This window comes from Camarhynchus parvulus, chromosome 3 (assembly GCF_901933205.1).
Source record: "Camarhynchus parvulus chromosome 3, STF_HiC, whole genome shotgun sequence".
NCBI classification, from domain to species: Eukaryota; Metazoa; Chordata; class Aves; order Passeriformes; family Thraupidae; genus Camarhynchus; species Camarhynchus parvulus.
In genome coordinates this window covers 34,210,823-34,229,092 of record NC_044573.1, presented here as the reverse complement: position 1 = coordinate 34,229,092, position 18,270 = coordinate 34,210,823, and positions in this window count along the sequence as shown.

Sequence of the window (18,270 nt, the reverse complement as noted above, 5' to 3'; positions counted from 1 at the left end):
CACTTTTAGTTAAGTACATACCTTTCCAAGGACTAGAATTGAATTTACATGTATTTTCTTTGGACTGAAAATTGCCTTTAGTTCCCCTGTACAATTGGCAAGGGGAATGGCAGGAGTCTGCCACAGAGAGAAGTTGTTATAAGGTTTATGGCAATTACCATGCTTACTTGACTCATCTTCATTAATTAATCACCTTGAAAGAAAATTACCTGGGAAACATTATGGGATACCAGGTAATACAGTGATGCCATATGCTATGGAGACAGTATCTTTTGAAATTACTTAATCAGGCATTTGTGCAGAATCCAAGTCTTCTAAAAAAAAAAGGTAATTACTTTTTTCATTGACCATTTTTTTAACTGATTCAGTACTGAGATTCAATGCCTTCAGTGGGACAGAGAAGTGAGACATAGTGTGAAATAGGGAGGCAAGAGCAGTTAATAGGACTAAGTTGCTAAAGACAGAGAAATCAGAGTTAGGTGGAGGTAGAATAGATCATGCACTGGTTGTTTTCTCTTAGGGAGTAGCTGACAAGGCAGTCAGAACATGGAAAACTAAAATAAGTGCAGTTTAAAAAAAAACTTAACTTGCTGGGAACTGCAGTAGGAGCTCTGTAGCCCAGGAAAGTGAGAGATGGAGAGAGATCTTGGTATGCTTGCAGAAAGTGGTGAGTAAAGCCAGCAGTTCTGGCCTGTGCGGATGCTGTGGTTTTCCCTTCCACATCAGAGTATACAGTGTCTTATGTCACCAGGCAAATATGAACAGGCCTGTTCTGAAAATGTCTGGTCTTTGTCACTGAAAACACACAACCCTGTCAGTAGTCTGAGTTCTAAATTTGGTAAGCCTCCAGAAGAATACTTATGACTTCTTGGAACCATTTGAAAGAAACACGGTGAGAAATCAAGGTGTGGAAGCAAGTGATAATCTTGGAGCTCCGGACTGCTTTAAAATGTACTGCTTTAAAAATGTACTGTGGGTAGTATTGCCAGCAGCCCAGTATTTCATCCCCCTCTCAGGGTGAGCACATAAACCTTGAAGGCATTGCAGGGCCCATGGAGCTGTGATGATGCTGTCACCTCTAGTGGGAAAGATACCTGGTTTTACATTATATGGAATATCTAATTTTCTGAGGTTATACTGTGTGAAAAGAAGTTTAAATTATGTAGGATTTTGAAAACTGGCTGGTAAAGCTGTCTGGTGATGAAAACAGGCCTGTTAATAATTTTAAGTGAAAAATATGCAGGACAATACTGGCTACCTCCAAATTGCTTATTACACAGCTGGAGGCTGATTGTGTATGACAGGTGACAAAACCAGGTCTAATTCAGTTGCATGCTATATTCTGGCATTTTCTACATACTCCTGCTTAAAAGTTGGAATTTCTTCCACATAAACACAGGATTGCATTTCTTGGCCTTATAATGCGGAGAGCAGGGACAGAAAACAGCAGAAACTTTCATGGCCAACATATTGGAATCTAAAGTAATGCAAAAGATAGCTCTGAAGGCTTCAGGGAGTACAGCTGAGATCATGCTGAATTTTAAATTATACACTCTACACAAATAGCTTGGGGCCACATGATAATTAATAACTACTGTACTTAAGTAGTTGGGAACCCAGTTTCATTTATTATTAATTACAGCTTTGTTTAGCAAATGTTCTCCATGGTAATTGCCTGTTTATCTTGTCTATATATGATGTTAGCAGATAGCTTGGATGAACAAACTGATTAGCAGGAGTCTTAATTATGTTGCAACAGTTGTCCTTTTTGTAGAAGGTAATAGGAAAAAAAAACCCTGTAAAACAGATGAGAAAAGCTAAGCCGCGCATTTCCAACACTGGTATCCATCACTGGGGTGTCTGCTAGAGAAGTAAGGTCTTGTGAATGAGTTAGAGAAAAGAGTAAGTTTTAGAAAAAATAATCCAACAACCCATGAACTACCCAGTGATCAGTGGGGACTAACTGTGATTATATAGGAGAGGCAATACTGAATTTTTGTAATGCAGTTCTACCAGTGACTCATGATCACATCTATAAATCTAGAAGGAATTCTATGAAAGAGGGCAAACAAAAGAAAGAGCATTGGTAAGCAATTATTTTCTGGTTTGCCATCTCTGCAAATGACTATGTCTGTACTCACAGATAAACTAATTTCTTTCTGCAGTGGCAATAATGAAAACTGGCTGTATGAGCAAACAGAAGGAATACATTAAAAGTGGTTTACAGCTAATCTGGAAAAGTAAGAATTTTTATAGCCAACTATCAAACATCCACTGCTGGGTGCAGGCTTAAAAGACTGATAAAGGGCTGCAAGAGGGTTTGGATAATAAGTAGTCAGCTCTGGATCAGGTCTGCTTTTTCCTACCCAAAACCTCCCAAAATTTTATTTTATCACTGTCCAGTATTTACTGCCTTGGGGATTTTCTTTTTCTCTGGGTGGGGATGTTTCTGAAAAAACTAACATTAGCAGGAAAAATAATAACCCCAAATTTACTGTGTACCTAGTCAACTAATAACCCATAATTAGATCAAAACAGAAATAAAAATAGCAGGTTTACCAGAAAATGTAACATCTTATATGTGCGAAGGCTGAAATGTTGCTAAATGAGAAAAAAGCTTTCCCCTGGGATTCTTATAGTGCGGTATAGTGGTGATCGAGCTGAGAAATTGGTCTTGAGCAAAACCAGCCAGAAGACATCAGTCTACTCCATTAATCACTAAAAGAAGTGAACTTTCTGTATTTATTATCCAAACTATTGTCCAGTCACTTTTTTTAACATGCCCCAAGGGTGGGGTTTTTTTCTTTCTCTATGTAGGTTTTTCTTTTTCAGTGTTAATAATGGCTTTGTACTTGCTTCTGAGCACTTTTGTCCTCTCCAGCTATTTCTCTTGATCCCGATTCTACAAAGAGCTTAGACAACATATACCCAAATTTAAGCACATGATGAATCTGGCTTGGGGAGGGCACTGTGCTGGGTTAGTGTAAATTTAGGCTGCAAGAATAAGTGCTTTGATTGAATCAGTGCTCTGAGAACTCAGTCCACAAATGGGCACCTAATTGCTACTTTTATCACCATATTTAGGCACCACAGAGAATCTCAAGCCCCTTCTCTTATCAGCTACCTGAATTTGTGAGAAGTCATTTTCCTGGTTGCTGTGCCAAGATACTGATATCACCATTGCTAGCTAATATTCAAAGCTGTGTGAGAGGCTCAAAGTTGGCATCCCTTTAGCATCAGGAGGCCCTCTGAAAGAGTGTCTGTGTGGCACAGGGGATAATGGCAATAAAATTATAGTGCTGGGGATGGTACTGCTGCCTGGCCCTGCTGGCCCTCTACCTCTCATGGTGATTCATGTTATGGTTCTAGTTTGGAGCAAAGACCCACAAAAGCCAGGAGGGATTATTGCCTCAAGGGTAATAGTCCAGATGCCTGGGCAGAAAGGGGAAGGTGATAATTTCCCTTTGAAAAGATTATGCGGTTCTGCAGAAAGGAACAGGAAAAGAGCAAAGAAAGGGTTAAGTCTCTTGCAAAGGTGGTGGGCTGCTGGTGGTGAAGAAAGGAGGGCCATGTTGTACCTGTCCACAGAAGAGTTTCAACCACAGATGAATTCCAACAAGGCGAAATCAGGCAAGACTCATCTTGGAGAAGTGATAGCTGGATGTCTGGGATATTGCTTTGGGGAGCAGGAGGCCAAGTTCCAGGCCCCATTATGAACCTGAAGGGCTTTGGTGTATTCCCAGTCAGCTCTCCAGCTGAAGCATGGCACCATTGCTCTTCAAGAAAACCCTCGGGAGTGTGGGGTACAAACCTTAGGGCTGCACAGCCCACTGGGGCAGGGGATGTACAGTTTATGGCACTCATCTTCCTTTAGGAAGTTTGTCCAAATCAGAAAATGTTGTCACTCGGTTTTGTGATAGATGTTGTTCACTTTGAATGGAACGAACTTTCATGTCCATAAAATTAGGATGGAGCCATAATCTTTCCCTGAATCTTCTTCTGAGAACTATTTTGCATCTTTAATCTTCTGCAACAAAATCCAATCCCAAGACAAAATTAAAAACACTGCAATGGACTGGGTTTGGATCTGGATGTTTATCTCAGAGCCTGAGGTCCAAGAAGATTTGTATCTGAGATTTCTGATTTGGTTGATGGCAGAATAAAGATGTCTGGGTCTGCAGTTAGAGACCCAGCACAAGGGAGAGTCTGCACAGACATACAGCAAAAACTAAGATTAAGCCTTTACTGTTGGCTGGGTGAAGCTCAGTGCAGTATGTGCTATCAGCATTGCAATGTCTGCTCACAGTCATCCGAGTACCACAGAGCTGAGCACTGTCTATTAAAACTGAAACATGCACCAGCTAGAACACAGTGAAAGACTTCAGAATTTGCCTTTGCCTCTTCTCTCTAATCTTGCAATCTCTTTCATTGAGCTTTCTACAGAATAGCCCTTAAAGCACTGGAATTGGAGTGAAGTGCATCGTTATGACTTGATCATCTGCCCTTGGTAGAACTGGCAGGAACACCTTGTCTGTTGCAGTAGTTTTCATGTATCTCTGAAATTAGGAACTGGATGACTGTAATTGTAAAGGAGCCTGAAATCACAAAGTGGTCTTGACTGTCTCTGAGAATGCAAGGACATAACTTGATTTTCAATCACAGTTCAATAGTGGCAAAAAAAAAGAAGACAATAGCAGGTGTAGAGTCGATGTATGTACCTCAGGGCATTAAGTCACTGCATTTCCTCTTGACCATTAGCATCAAGTCCATGTACATTCTCCCTAAATGTCCATCGTGTGTTTGCATTTAGCAACTCCACACACAATTTGTTTTGTGTAGACTTTAAAATATTTTTATTTTCTAAACTGGTTAGGCTTTTGGTCAAACTTTCATGTTAAACTCTGATCTGGCTGTTCCTGGGAGCTTCTATTCATTTTAGCAGAATCTAGAATGAACATGTTTCTGTGTAGCTGGGACCAGCCTAGTCTAAATTCTTTTGTAGTGTACTCCAGCTGTTTGAGGTATCGGCCATTTCCTATATCACTTTATTTTTTCCCTGTCAATTTTAAAGAAGAAAAATGTATCATGACACTTCTCCACTACAAGTTCAGGCACTTTCTACCTTGTCTGAGCAGAGAATCATTGCAGATGTCGCATTTATAGCTGGTGTCTCAGAAATCCTTCATACCTTCTGAATTGATCTGACACTTTTTAAATCTATCTGGTGGAAGAGCTGCCATCACCTTCCAAAAATGAACACAGAATAAGGTGCTGGAAGAAGGTGGGGGACAGTTGTGTTCATGGAAAGCAGGAAGTGGGAGATATACTCTGCATGACCGCTGCTCTCCACTTGGCTCTTGTCATACAGAGGCTGGGCCAGTTGAAGAGGTTATAAGTAGCTGGGTTAGGCAGCTCAAAGCTTTACATACTGGTGAAGCTTAAGCTGTGCACGAAATATGTAGGTGTTGTGGTCCTAGCCGGCAAAAGCTGCTCTATTTTTGTATCTTGGTCATATTATTGATTCCTAGCTGCAGGAGGCTACCTTTGAGGCACTGACTGAAACGCTGATGTTGATTTCTGGAACACATTTTCTCTCCATAAGTCCTTGAACAGAAAGCCAGTAGAAGCATGAAAATGAAAGTCAAGTCTTCAGCTAGACCCAAGCAGTTTTTAATTCAAGCAATCAGCAAGAAAACACTAAGCTCCTACAGCTACTCAAATTTCACAGTAATTTCTGTTTTAGTATTTATATTATAGTATCATCCAGAGTCTTACCTAAAATTACAGCTCTGTTATGTTGACAATTTTCAAAGTACCATGGAGCATACTCTGATTTGGTGTATCTGCAGGATGAGAAGTAAGTTAACTAAGGGTATCCAAAAGCAAAGGCATTTAAGCAATCATCATTTACTGAGCAGTGACTGATACTCTCAGTGTAATATTGGCACTATTAAAACACATTTTGACTGAAGATCCAGATTTGAGGGACTAGTAGAATCTATTCTAAATTACTACAGAAAATAACTCTGATAAACTTGAAAATTTTATAGGTCTTGAAATGTGTAAATGGTAGGCCTTAATATTCTCTCATGGCACTACTATTTTTTTGCTTCTTTATTCCTGATTTTTACTCATAGAAAGTGGAGTGATATAACCATACAGGGGCTGAATTTACTGACTTTTGTTTTAGATGAGATTTTTGAAAAAAAATTATGTATGAAAAAGTAAATGTTTCAAGCAACATTAAAAAGAGCTTTTTCCAGAAATTGTATTTACAATTCCAATGTTTATTGCACCATAAAATTATACCACTTGTGAAATGGTGCTTCATTCTTGAAATAAAGTTCCAGGGAGACAGACTTTGGGTAAAATAGCTGATTCCAGTAATCAAATTCTGCCTGTCAGTATGTACCACAGTTGTTACTATATTGTTAATGTGTTTGGAGAAAAGCTCATATGCCAGATTTTCTATTCTTGTAATTAGAAAATTGTGTTTTAATTACAGAAAGAAAATTTGTGATTGTAAATGTGGACGAAATGGCTGTTTTTATTTGTCTGTAATAAAATTTCGATTCCATAATATGTGCCTTTATAGGCTCAAAACCTCACCCACTTTTTACATGGCTGATTTACTGGGTGCACTGCTTCTAGCAGCAATCACTAAGAAAATCATCATTGTCCTCTAATTAAATGCAAAAGCAAAAAGTGTTGTGATATGACATAGTGAATCACAGAGCTTGGGAAACACAGATAAATATTATAGGTGGTCAACCTGCATCCCTCCCATTGCTGTGGTTTACTGGTGCAGCAAGACCCAGGGCTCACAGTGCTGACATCTTTAGCACCTCCTTGATAGCCCTGTTGTAAGGTCTAGAAAGCAGAGTCAGATCACAGCAGATTTTACTGAGCTGTTATTTATTGCACACAAGATGTTGATGCTCCATGACTTACAGTCCCAGAACCAGACTTGCCTCTTCTGTTGCCCTGGATGCAATAATTTTATCTTGAAGTGGGGCTTTCTGTAAGGCATCTATTCAAGTTTTGGCAGCAAGAGATAGGATGGCTGTCAGTCTGTCTCTGCCCTAGAATGCTATTGATGTATAGCACTGGAGCTTAGGAGACTCAGTAGAGCAATGTCATTTTAAGAATATGAAAAAAAAATTAAAAGAACCAACAGAACCCTCTCTTTGCAAAAATGTGTTTTCCCTTTCTCGAACAACTGCACATACAAAGACAAACCCTCTAGTTGATTCTGTGGAGAGATATAGCTAATTTATCTATTTGTAAGAGTGTGCAGAGAACAGATAAAAATAGATGTTTCTCTTAAAATGAATAGACTTAAAGGAAATAAAATTGTGAGTGCACCTGCGTGTTTCAGGATTTAAAAATAAATTGTGTAATAAAACCAAATTAAGTAATTTCATGCTATCCTATAAAATGTTTTCTCTATCTGACTTCAAGTGGTGAATCCATGATGCTTTGGGGAGAGGCAGGATAGTTAAGATTTGCTAAAGTGGAAGAAATAGCTGAAGGAAATTAATGACTGTATAATCACTAGGTTATTTTATAACACCATGTATTCTGAACTGAAAAGAATTTTGCAATGCTTTGAATTATTCTGAGACACAGGCCACGTAAGACATCCCTAGACAATTAGTAGGCTTAAGGTGTATTTGTTGTTGGTCGATTACAGATGACCACAGGATCAGCAGTATGCTCATAGAAAACTCAAGTTCCATTGCAGCATTCAGGGCTGACTTGTGGCTGTGTCAAATCCCAAGATGTCAAGTTTTGTCCTCCCCATGGTGGAGGACATATAGGAGTAGGATGACTGTTAACTCCTTCTTGCAAATTTTCCTGCTTATGTTGCATATTTGTAGCCTGTATTGCATGTTTTTACCACCTCATTCAACAAATCACTCAATTACTTGAATTTTTTTAAAAGCTGCTGGAATATTGTAACCAAATCCATCAAAACAATGTGATTAAAGATACATAAGCATGTGCTTAAGTAACTTGCTGAATACATGATGAGAAGGGGATAAATCAACTTCTTCTGTAGAAATTGGTGTTTATGGAACATTCATGAGGCAAAGAATATAAGAAAATTCACGTTCATCCCTGTAATTTATCTTCAGTACCAAATTTAGGAAACATAGAGAGTGATTAGGATAGCTACACAGATTTAAGTTCTTTGTTATGGGTTCTATTTTTTTCCAAAAAATCTTTCTATCATAGCTTCAAAGTAATTTATCTTGTATCAGGAGTTTCTTGTCCTTACTCCTCTAGGGCATCTGAAAAAATTAAGAAAAGAAACCAAAAAACTTATCCAAACTCAAACAGACAAAAACCTCATTACCAAATCAGTGGTAAATAACAAAGACATTAAAACCACTGGGCTCATTGCTAATGCTCTAATAAAATATCTTCAAATAAAAAGAAATCATAAATGTTCCAAGATACTTTCAGTGTTTTATGGCATAATAAATGCCTTATATGGTCTCATTAATGCCATTAAGCATTTCATTCTTCTATCTTTTTCGAGGACAAGAAGGAAAAGAAAGATGCAAACTCTGAGCACAGACTGTGTCAGAGCAGATATACAAGAAAAAGGGATGCTGAGTGAGCCGTAGCAGCAGCAAGTTTGTTCATAAAGCAATGATTTCAGGCTTTGCCTGCAGTTACCATGGTTTGGAACCATTTCCTTTTTTTCCTGTAATTTATTTATACCTTTTAAACTTTTATAACTTCTCTGTCTTCAGAGTCTGTAACGACTTCCCTGAATCACTACAAGCCATAGTGTTTTCTGTTCCTTGCTATCCCAAGCTTCAAGACTCTTCTCATGCCACCTCACAGGGTACCAGCCATTACTGATACCTCTTCCTAAGTAACTCTTTTGGGAAGCAGCTACAATCTTGTTTTAAACTCCAAGCTTTTCAAAAGCCCAAAATACAAATTAACCAGAATCTGAAATGTCAAAAAGTTTGGTATAAAAACAAATAGATGTAATTGCAAGGATGTTTTTGGTTTTTTCTATTTGCCTTTTGTGTGTGGGTATGTGTGTGTGTTTGTGTAAACTGCCAGGATTCTGTTTCCCAGACTTTCTTTGCAACTGCTCAGAGATGGAAAATTTATTAATTTTAAATCTAAATCAAACCTAGGAAGCTGACAATACATAAGAACCATTTGCTGAACTAAGCTCTTTTCAACAGTACTGATTGCGGAAGAGACAGGGATAACTGAGATTAAGGTAATGTCATTTCTTGTTGCTCCAGCACATGTTAATTGAATGTGCAGTTTAGATCTTCACCTGTCAGTCACAGAGTTCTATGTATTGGAATACACACAAGACTGTGGCCACAACAGCAAGTCAAGTGCTTTACATATGGCTGGTTCATATGTATGCCTCAATTCTTTGATAGTTAATACCTTTTCCTCCTGTAAAAAATTTCTTACACCCTTTTAGAAAATAGGTATGGTATCTAAAATTAATGTCAAAAAACCTCCGTAAAATCCCAATACTTTTGCTTATGATAGAAGATATTTTTGTTACAAGTAATGGTAATAAAAACTGCGACACCAATAAATCTACAATTCTCAAAATTCCCGGAAACTACTTTTTTAGGGATTGATTTGTAATTTAATATTCCATTTGCATGTAGATACTTTTCAGGCCTTCAATTATGTGACCATGATAAATACTTCTGGCTCCAGATAGCCTGTATGGTGCTTGCCAAATTCCCATCTTCTCTTCCAGCCAGCTTCCTGGCCTGCTTGAAATACTTTGCAATGTACAGTGAAGCTACATAATCCTGAATTGCCTCTCCCAAAGTACTGTTTATAGACAGTCATTTGTTTGGCCTACGAACATATAGCCACATTTTTACTTTGTTCCAAGGGGCAGCTTCTGTCTTTTAAACTCTATTTTTCTAGGAGTTCCAGAAAGCTCTAGCGATCATCTCACTGCAGAATGTTTTGCTGGAAAATGACTATCAAGAAGCACTTTTCCAGAGACCTCCTGCTGCAGAGGATATACTGATTATTATTGTTTCAATTGGCTTAGTATTGGGTGATTTACTATGACAAATACGATAACTGCCAGTTTTGTTACCAAAATCCATGTCAGTGTTTACACAGAAGTCTAAATTTTTTGGACAGTCCAACTAGTGGAAGTGCCATCAGTCTTCTGTGGTTGATATGCATAAACAGAAGAACTGATGCATAATACTTGAGTCTTGCATGACCTATAGAAATGATTGTAGATACACCAGGTTCCTTCTAGTAGCTCTTTATGTCAGTTCTTCAGAGCTGCTACCAGCTGAGAAGCCTGTTTCCTTCGATCAAACTGGAGAGGTTGGTGTTCTTTGCATTGAAAATCCCAGGTTCTACTCCTTATCATGGACTGGGCATGGTCTGTTGCACCATCTTTAGGGCGTTATCTGCTGATACTGGTTAAGTAGAAGGAACCCCAGAAAATGGCACCAGGGTGCTAAGCAGGAGCCATAACTAGGGAAGCTTTTCACTCAGCTCTTGCAATACAAAGTTTATATGAATTATTTTTTCTAATACTTTGTTTTGTGTCTGATTGGTTGCCATCCTCCATGTTTATTTCCCTCAAGTTAATAGTTATATCCTCAATAATTTTTACAAGGTGTAAACTGCAGGAAGATTTAATACAGTCTGGGCAGAGAACTTGAGAGCTTCAGTCCAAGACAAAAAATCAAGCGGATAATTTGGGAATGGCAATAAGTTCAGAGATGGCTGAAAATTTCAGGAAAATATTTTTCTCTAGGTTTTTGACTACTAGCCCCTAAATATTAAAGCTTCCTCCAGAAGAGGAACAAGTTTGTCACAGCTCTGATGTCCATTAAAACAGTGTACCAGCAGTTGTGCTCTGAAACACTTCTCTCTTTGCTAAATAACATGGGATATTTTCCCACTTAAGCAGCAAATTCTTCATCCCTCTGATATCTACAGATCTGGACTAAGGAAACCCTGAGGAGTTTGTAACAAAACAAACTTTAGTATGGGGAGTATCTAAAAGCCAACAGCCAGGAGACAAAATTACTAGAGGTTTGATCCTCTTTTTTAACAGTTTGTCTATAATGCAAAATGTTAAAATAGTTGTCTTCTTTTTTTTTTTCCCATATTTGGGAGGATAGACTCGTGTCTTATATCTTTAATTAGTAGCTGAAGCACCTGAATGTCGCTGATTTCTCAGTGAAATAACTGCCTCTGTACATTTACATTTGGAGTCAATGACCTTAATGGTCTTTTCCAACCTATATGATTCTATGACTCAGAATGAGGATTTGTGTTTCAAGAAACAATGTGAAATGAGAACATTCTGTACTATTTCTCTAACAGCACCTGCGTTTCTGGTACATATCTCCTCTGAGTGGAAGTGGCAGGTACCAGAGGAAAAAATTCTTTGGAAATAATAAGGACATACACAGTAAAAAGATTAAAAAAGTATTTCCCAATTCACAAATGAATGACTCTTTTCATATGGCTTTTCATCTTCTTGTGACAGATGGCCTAATTACAGGACCTAATTATTAAATTATAAAACTCTATTAATGACCCTCTTGTTTAGGGAGTTTCAAGTGCATGCTTGATATTACATATGTTTTCATGGCATGGAAGGTGATTTTTTGGAAAGAAAACCAATGAATAGACTTTGTCTAAACAAGAAGTAGAAATATGAAATACATATCAATTTTTTTTCTAAAAATCAAATATTCTGAAAGCAAAAAGAAAAAAAGTTCCTTCCTGAAGGTAAAATTCTAAGGTTTTCATCTTCCTTCTTTCCTGTTTTCCTTGAAAGTTGATTAACAATCCATATTTTCTTAGATTTTTTTAAAAAGTCATAATTCTGAATTTTTTTATTTAAAGGAACAACATCAAAGCATTAAAGTTTATCAGAAATAGAACATTTATAGCAAAATAGCCCAAAGCTTGTTTTCAGAATTATATGTTTATGTATCAAACTATGATATGTTAAAAAAACAATGAAGGAAAGAAAAGGAAACAGCAGTGAAAATAAAGGCAATAGGCAAATGTAGCCATAATGACTTTTGATCCCAACAGAGTGTAAATGGAACATGAAGAACATGCTCTACCTAAGGTGAAGGATTCACCTTTGAATTATATTTTAATTACTTCCACAATTTTAACAAAACATGATAATTAAATTAATCAGGTACAAATATATGTAAATTTTTAGGTAGTTGATTTTTTTGAGTAATTTTTTTACTTACTAATGGAACCGATTAATAGTTGTAAACATTTAATTTAAGAATTGAAAAATTAAAATTATAGAATGTTCTTATCATGAGTTAGAAATACATATTTATTTCAGTTTTATTTTTTGGGCTTGTTTGTGCTGTTTGTGTTGTGGGCCATTAATAAACTACAGACCGGCAGGCCTGAAAAAAAATAAAAGAAGAATGATTGAAGAAAACTCCAGTAGTACTTGCAAAACATTTAAAAAAACATCTACAAGCTGCCAATAATTTCCTCAGTATTTTTTCCAGATCTGTCTTGGTTTGAAGGACAGGTATCTGTAAAGAAGTCAGTATTTTTTTCCTCAGTATTTTTTCCAGCTCTGTCTTGGTTTGAAAGACAGGTATCTGCTAAGGAATGGAAAATATAAACTTCCTCCCTCCAAATTATTATTATAATTTTGAAATTAAGGGGCTCTCAGGCAAAGATATGAGGACAGGAATAACAGTATGTATGATAAAGCAAACAGACTACAACTGCAGCGTTAATAATAAACAGAACCACAAGCGCAGTCCCGGCCCTCCCAGCTGCCGCGCTGTCCCCATTGGTGCAGTCCCGGTCGCAGCCAGCAGGGGCGCTGCTGGCTCCTGGCGGGCAGCGCAGGTGCGGTGATTCCTCCGTGGCTGCAGGGGGCGCTGTGGCGCGGGCTCGGGGAGCGCGTGGTGATGGCGGCTTTGTCCCAGGTGGGAAGGGAGGGAAGAGAGGCTCCGCTTCATAAACCCTGGGGCAGGCCATCCGGCCCAGCAGAACTCTCAGAAGCAGCACGCTGGGATGGCAGGATGCCTTGGCAGGCAGGGGGTGTAGGGCTACAGTGCAGCGAAAGCTCAGAGCAGTGCCAAAGAAACGGTGCGGGTGGGACGGCAGCAGCCCGGCTCCCAGCAGGGCAGGGAGAGGCGAGCCCAAGATCCCGGGTGCCGAGCAGATGGGGACAGGTCCCTGTTTTAGTGAGGTGGGTGATAATAAGGTCCCAGCTCAGTGGCTGCACTCACAAGCAGAGGCTCACTCCATGGCAGAAGCAGCAGCTCTGGGCTGGGCTCCAGTGGCAGCAGCAGCAGCAAATTCCATTCCCCAAGCAGTCATCCTCTGAAGCCGAGAGAGACACAGAGAGGGCTATAGCTGCCCCAGCCCCATCTTTTTTGAGCCCAATTCTCGTGGTACCTCTGCCCCTTGGAGAGAAACTCCCAGATAAGAGAAGTGCAACTAGATGCCCTCCTCCCCAAGCTTGGCCACTTCTTTTGTTTTCCTTAAGTACCCAGTTGTTAGTGTTTCCTAGCAACTTTTGGGAAAAAAATATATAAATAAAAAGGAACAAAAGGAAAGAAACCTAACCCCAAGATCATACTTGTTTATAACTATTTTCCCAAGAGGAATAATTTGTTTTATGTGTTACGCTTTTTTTTTCCCCTGGGATTCATAAAAGAGGACAAAGCAGAGAGCAGAAATCAGGAACACAGCACAGTAATTCTCATTTACAGTTTGCTTCATATTCTTCAGCAGACTTTCCATGAGAAGGGAGGGCAGTTCAGAAGCTGTAGATCTTCTGCTGTTGCTGCATCACAAGTAGGAGAAGTTGGGGGAGATTAAGTGTGCCTAATTGCTTACAAAATATTCTATCTTAGGCTAAAAGGATGATTGGGTCACAAACCTCTAAGTAGTAAGTAGAGAGAGAAATAAAATAATATGACATACACTCTTCAAAATAAAGGCATAACAACCGTCAGTGTAGGGAACTTGGAACCAGAAAAACTGAGATCAGAATTGCTCTACCTCAGATAGAAATTAATGCCTTTGCGATGTGTCAACACTTCTGACACTTGCTCCAAACCAGCTGATATCACACTCAGAGGGCAAATACTCTTCAACCTTCCTTTTCCTCTTCTGATAATTGCTGGCTGTCACTATGTGCACACATTTTCTTTATAAATTGTAGTTTGACTCCTGTAGAAGTAATTTCATAGCACATAAGACACCCTTACTGTAGCAGTAAGGGAACTAATGGTCAAGTTCTCTGGCTTATGAAGTGCTAAGTGCCTTTTTAGTTTGAACATACACAGGAACAGAAGATGGAGCTTGTTTACACATAGAGGGAAATCATTAAAGTGTTGTGTTCTTCATATCATGATCCATTAGGGCACAGGAGGTTTACTACTCCGTTTACAGATTTTGCCTGCAAGTTACATTTTGAAGAGGTGGAGATCAGGAAACTGCACCAGATGTCCACCCTGCTGCCTTTTTTTCCTGTTTACTCCCACTAATTAAGGTTGCTTCTAGCAATTAAGCATCCTTGGAGGGCATTAGTGTTTCAGTCCTCTCTATGAAGGTAGATGTCCTACTTTCTGGAAACCCATTCACTCCTTTCTAAATTCAAATCATGGAGGCAAGCCTAATTGTTAAAATTTTCAGGTAGATTATTGAGCAAGGACAGAGCACAGGTGCTGCAAAATGTATTGGGCGGAGTATTAGAAAGCTGCCAGCCTAAATTATCTTTCACACAGTTTACCCAAGAAGGTTAGGAGAGTGTGAAAAATGGATCCCACAAGCCAGAACAGAAAACAAAGTCATTCACAGAGCCAAAATTTAAAGCACGTACTGACTTCTGAAAATCACAAGGGAATTGTGATGGAAAGTTGATATCCATTGGGAAGGATTGTTCATAACTTGGCATGAGTTTTTAGCAGGCTGTTCTCATAACACACAGTACTGAAATTCCTGTGTTAAAACCCTTGTAGGATAAGCTCTGAGCCATCAGAGATTTATAACCATTCATGTTGTAAGTACTTTAAACAAGAATAATAAACAAAAGGAATCAGAGTACTGAGTACTTGTCAGGTAAAATATGGTTTCAAAATAAGAAACAATCAAACACAAGTTTATTTTCCAGATATATTAGAAATGTTTATATTTATTATAATCTAAATATTATGTGGTGGCATTAAAACCTAAATCTTAGCATTAATTTTGATTTTAAGTTGCTTTACTCATTTCTCTTTCAAATCTAAGGAGCAGCAGAAAAATACTTAAAATACATATAGATCTCACAATACACAAATAGAATTATTTATTACTTCAAATAATACATTTTCAGTCAGTAGTGCCGTTTTTGTTTTAAATTTACATTCTGCATATTTTTTGTTACTAAGTCCTGTAGCTATATTTTCCCTGGCTTTAACATTTAGCTAAATAAAAACACAACCTACACCAAACAGTACAAGTTTTAGTGTACCAAGTCTGTGATAATATTAAGATAACAACTTTCATTGAAACACTTGAAAATCATTGTAATGTGATTTTCACTTCCCTTTAGCAATTTTTGTTATGGACATCATTGTGCCGTATTTACTACCTGCCACCATGCAGTTCCATACAATCCCACTTTGCCTTGGTGCAAAAATGGGTGAAGTAATTTCTCAAATCTTCTTTAGACTTTTATTTCTCTAAATTGCTTTTGTGTTACTTGGGGGAAGAGACCATAAGAATCTCTTCTAAAAAATGCATTCCATAATACACAAAATTCTTGTAAAGATACCATGGTATTACTTTCTAAAGGCATCCTACTTCTTGTAAATCAAGAAATGTGAAAAGAAAGAAATGGATCAGGGCTGGTTCCCTTTATGATATCACCAATGTCAAACTCTGGGCTCATTTTAGCTGAGCCAGCTGTTATTCTTAGTTGTTGCGGAAGAAAATAAATATACTTGATGAAGTCTTTACTCTGGTAAAATCAGGTTTGTGGGTCTAGACAGCTGAGAGAATTGGGAAAAAGATCTGGAAGGTTTCCCTGTTACCTTGTTAACTAAAATGGGTCCCATAGTGACAGCAGCAAAGAATTGTATCTTTGCTTCTCATTTGTCTCTGTGAAGTGATTGGTGGTCCCAGTAAAAAGTCCATGGGGATATAATGGTATAACAAAATAAAAATCTTCAAATATTTGTGAGATCGTTGTTCTCTCTATAAATAAATTTGGGAGGCAAATCTTATTTCGTTCATCAGAAACTACAATCATTTCACTTCTAATGCACAGTTGAAGAGTGACTAAAGCAGTTAGGGACAGGGGTATGAGAAGCAGCATCCCATCAGGGATGAGAATGACTGTGCTAACAAAGTGATGCTGCTAATGATGTAAATACATGGCAACAGCTGCTTAAACCTTGGTGGCACCTGCTGTGGAGGCCAGTGAGCTTCTCAGACATCTGAGAAATGGCCAGTGTCACAGTGCTCAGAGTTATGCTCTTGGTCACCCCCGGGGTTTGAGGCATCTCTGCTGGTGCCAAAGGGGTCTAGCTGTGCTGAGCCAGGAGTTGCTTGTGGGCTGGTGAGACTCTTGCTCCACTGCTGGCACCTGGGCAGCACCGTGACCCTCCCTAAATGCAGAAATCAATGGGTGTCTCGAGAGACTCTGATAAGTGCAGAAGGCTCTGTGGTTGGAGGAATGGGAAGGCAAGTCTAGAGCTGTGCATTCTGTATGTCTCTGCTCAGATAACAAAGGAAAAATATGAGGTATTTCAAAACTGCCACTTATCGAGAGGCTGTGCTGTTTTGTGCATTGCTGCAGTGCTGGGCTGCCTGTGCTGCTGTGTCTAGAGCAGCTGCATCCAGTGAGCCCTGGGAGCCTGAGCAGACTTTTAATATGATTGTTTTCTCTAGGAATGGTGAAACAAGGAGATAGTGCCACGATGTTCTGTTTATGGAGGAATATGCACAAATATGAAAATAAGTTATTACATGGGGATGTAAAAAAATGCATATTTATATTGACTCTGTTCCTTTATTTTCCCCTATGTTTCTTTATTTTCAGGGGCGGAAATAAACAACTTTACAACAATAACAGACAAATCACAGCACCTGAGCTCTGAGGTGGTGTTCACTGAAATCAAAGTCATCAGCTTTTCAAGGCAGGATCAGCTATACCTGTCACAGAGAAACACGAGTTCACAGTGAGCATTCCCATATAGTACACAACACAGACAATAAGAGAGGTAATGAAAAAACCTACAAGCCTTCTTGGCTTCCACAGGCCACAATGCTTTTTAAAAATATGGACCTGGAAAGAGTATGTTATAAGTGGATTTTTTCACGTTCCCTATTCATCTCTGTTCGTGTTCTGTTCTATCTCTTATATATTTCCAAATTAGAAAAGAACAAAACCACAAGAAGCAATCAGTCTCCTCTGTTTTAGAGAGACCTGTCTCATTGTTTGTGTAGCATGGCAGCCTATTCTGTAAGTGATTTATATGACCAGTCATCCTTTGAACAGAAAATGTTGTGAATTGGTTATTTTGGGTATCTCATTTGTCACCCATAGCTTTTGTCACAAAATTACTGGTAAGAAAAAATTGATGAAAAAAATTACATTTTTATTCATGAACAAGCTTTGCATGGAAAAGAAGCTCAACTTCTTTATTCTTGGAATATAGTACTTGTCTTTAGCATTACTGTGTGCTAAATAATATTTTGTATCTAGATCACCTCTGTGACCTTTAGAAGTGTTTGTCTACACACAGGGACAGCTAATTTGATCTATTTAATTTCTAAAATTTTAACACATGCCTTCTCAAATTCACCTAAAGTCAAGACAATCTAATTGATAAGATATCCTTTCAAGAGTCCTTAATGCAGTAGAGTCAGATATTCATATATTTCAAATGGCTTGAAAGAACTATCTCCATTTTCTCAGAAAGGCCAAAACTCTCCTTCTGTGTTAGAGATAGTCATGCACAGAGATGCACATTCAAGTTATATTTGGGTTGCTGCATCCTCCTTTAGGACATAGTAACCCAAATCTAACTTGACTGTGTATCCTTCTAAACATGTATACACTTGTATCTTAATATGGTAAAAGTGGTAATCTAGGTAATAGCTTTTATGTCTCCTGATAAATTACAGCAGCAACAGGCTCCACTAAGGCTTCGTTCTATCTCAGAGAAAGTGACTTCAGACAATTTTGTGAATTAACTCAGTACTCCAATGTCCAAGTCTATCATCTTG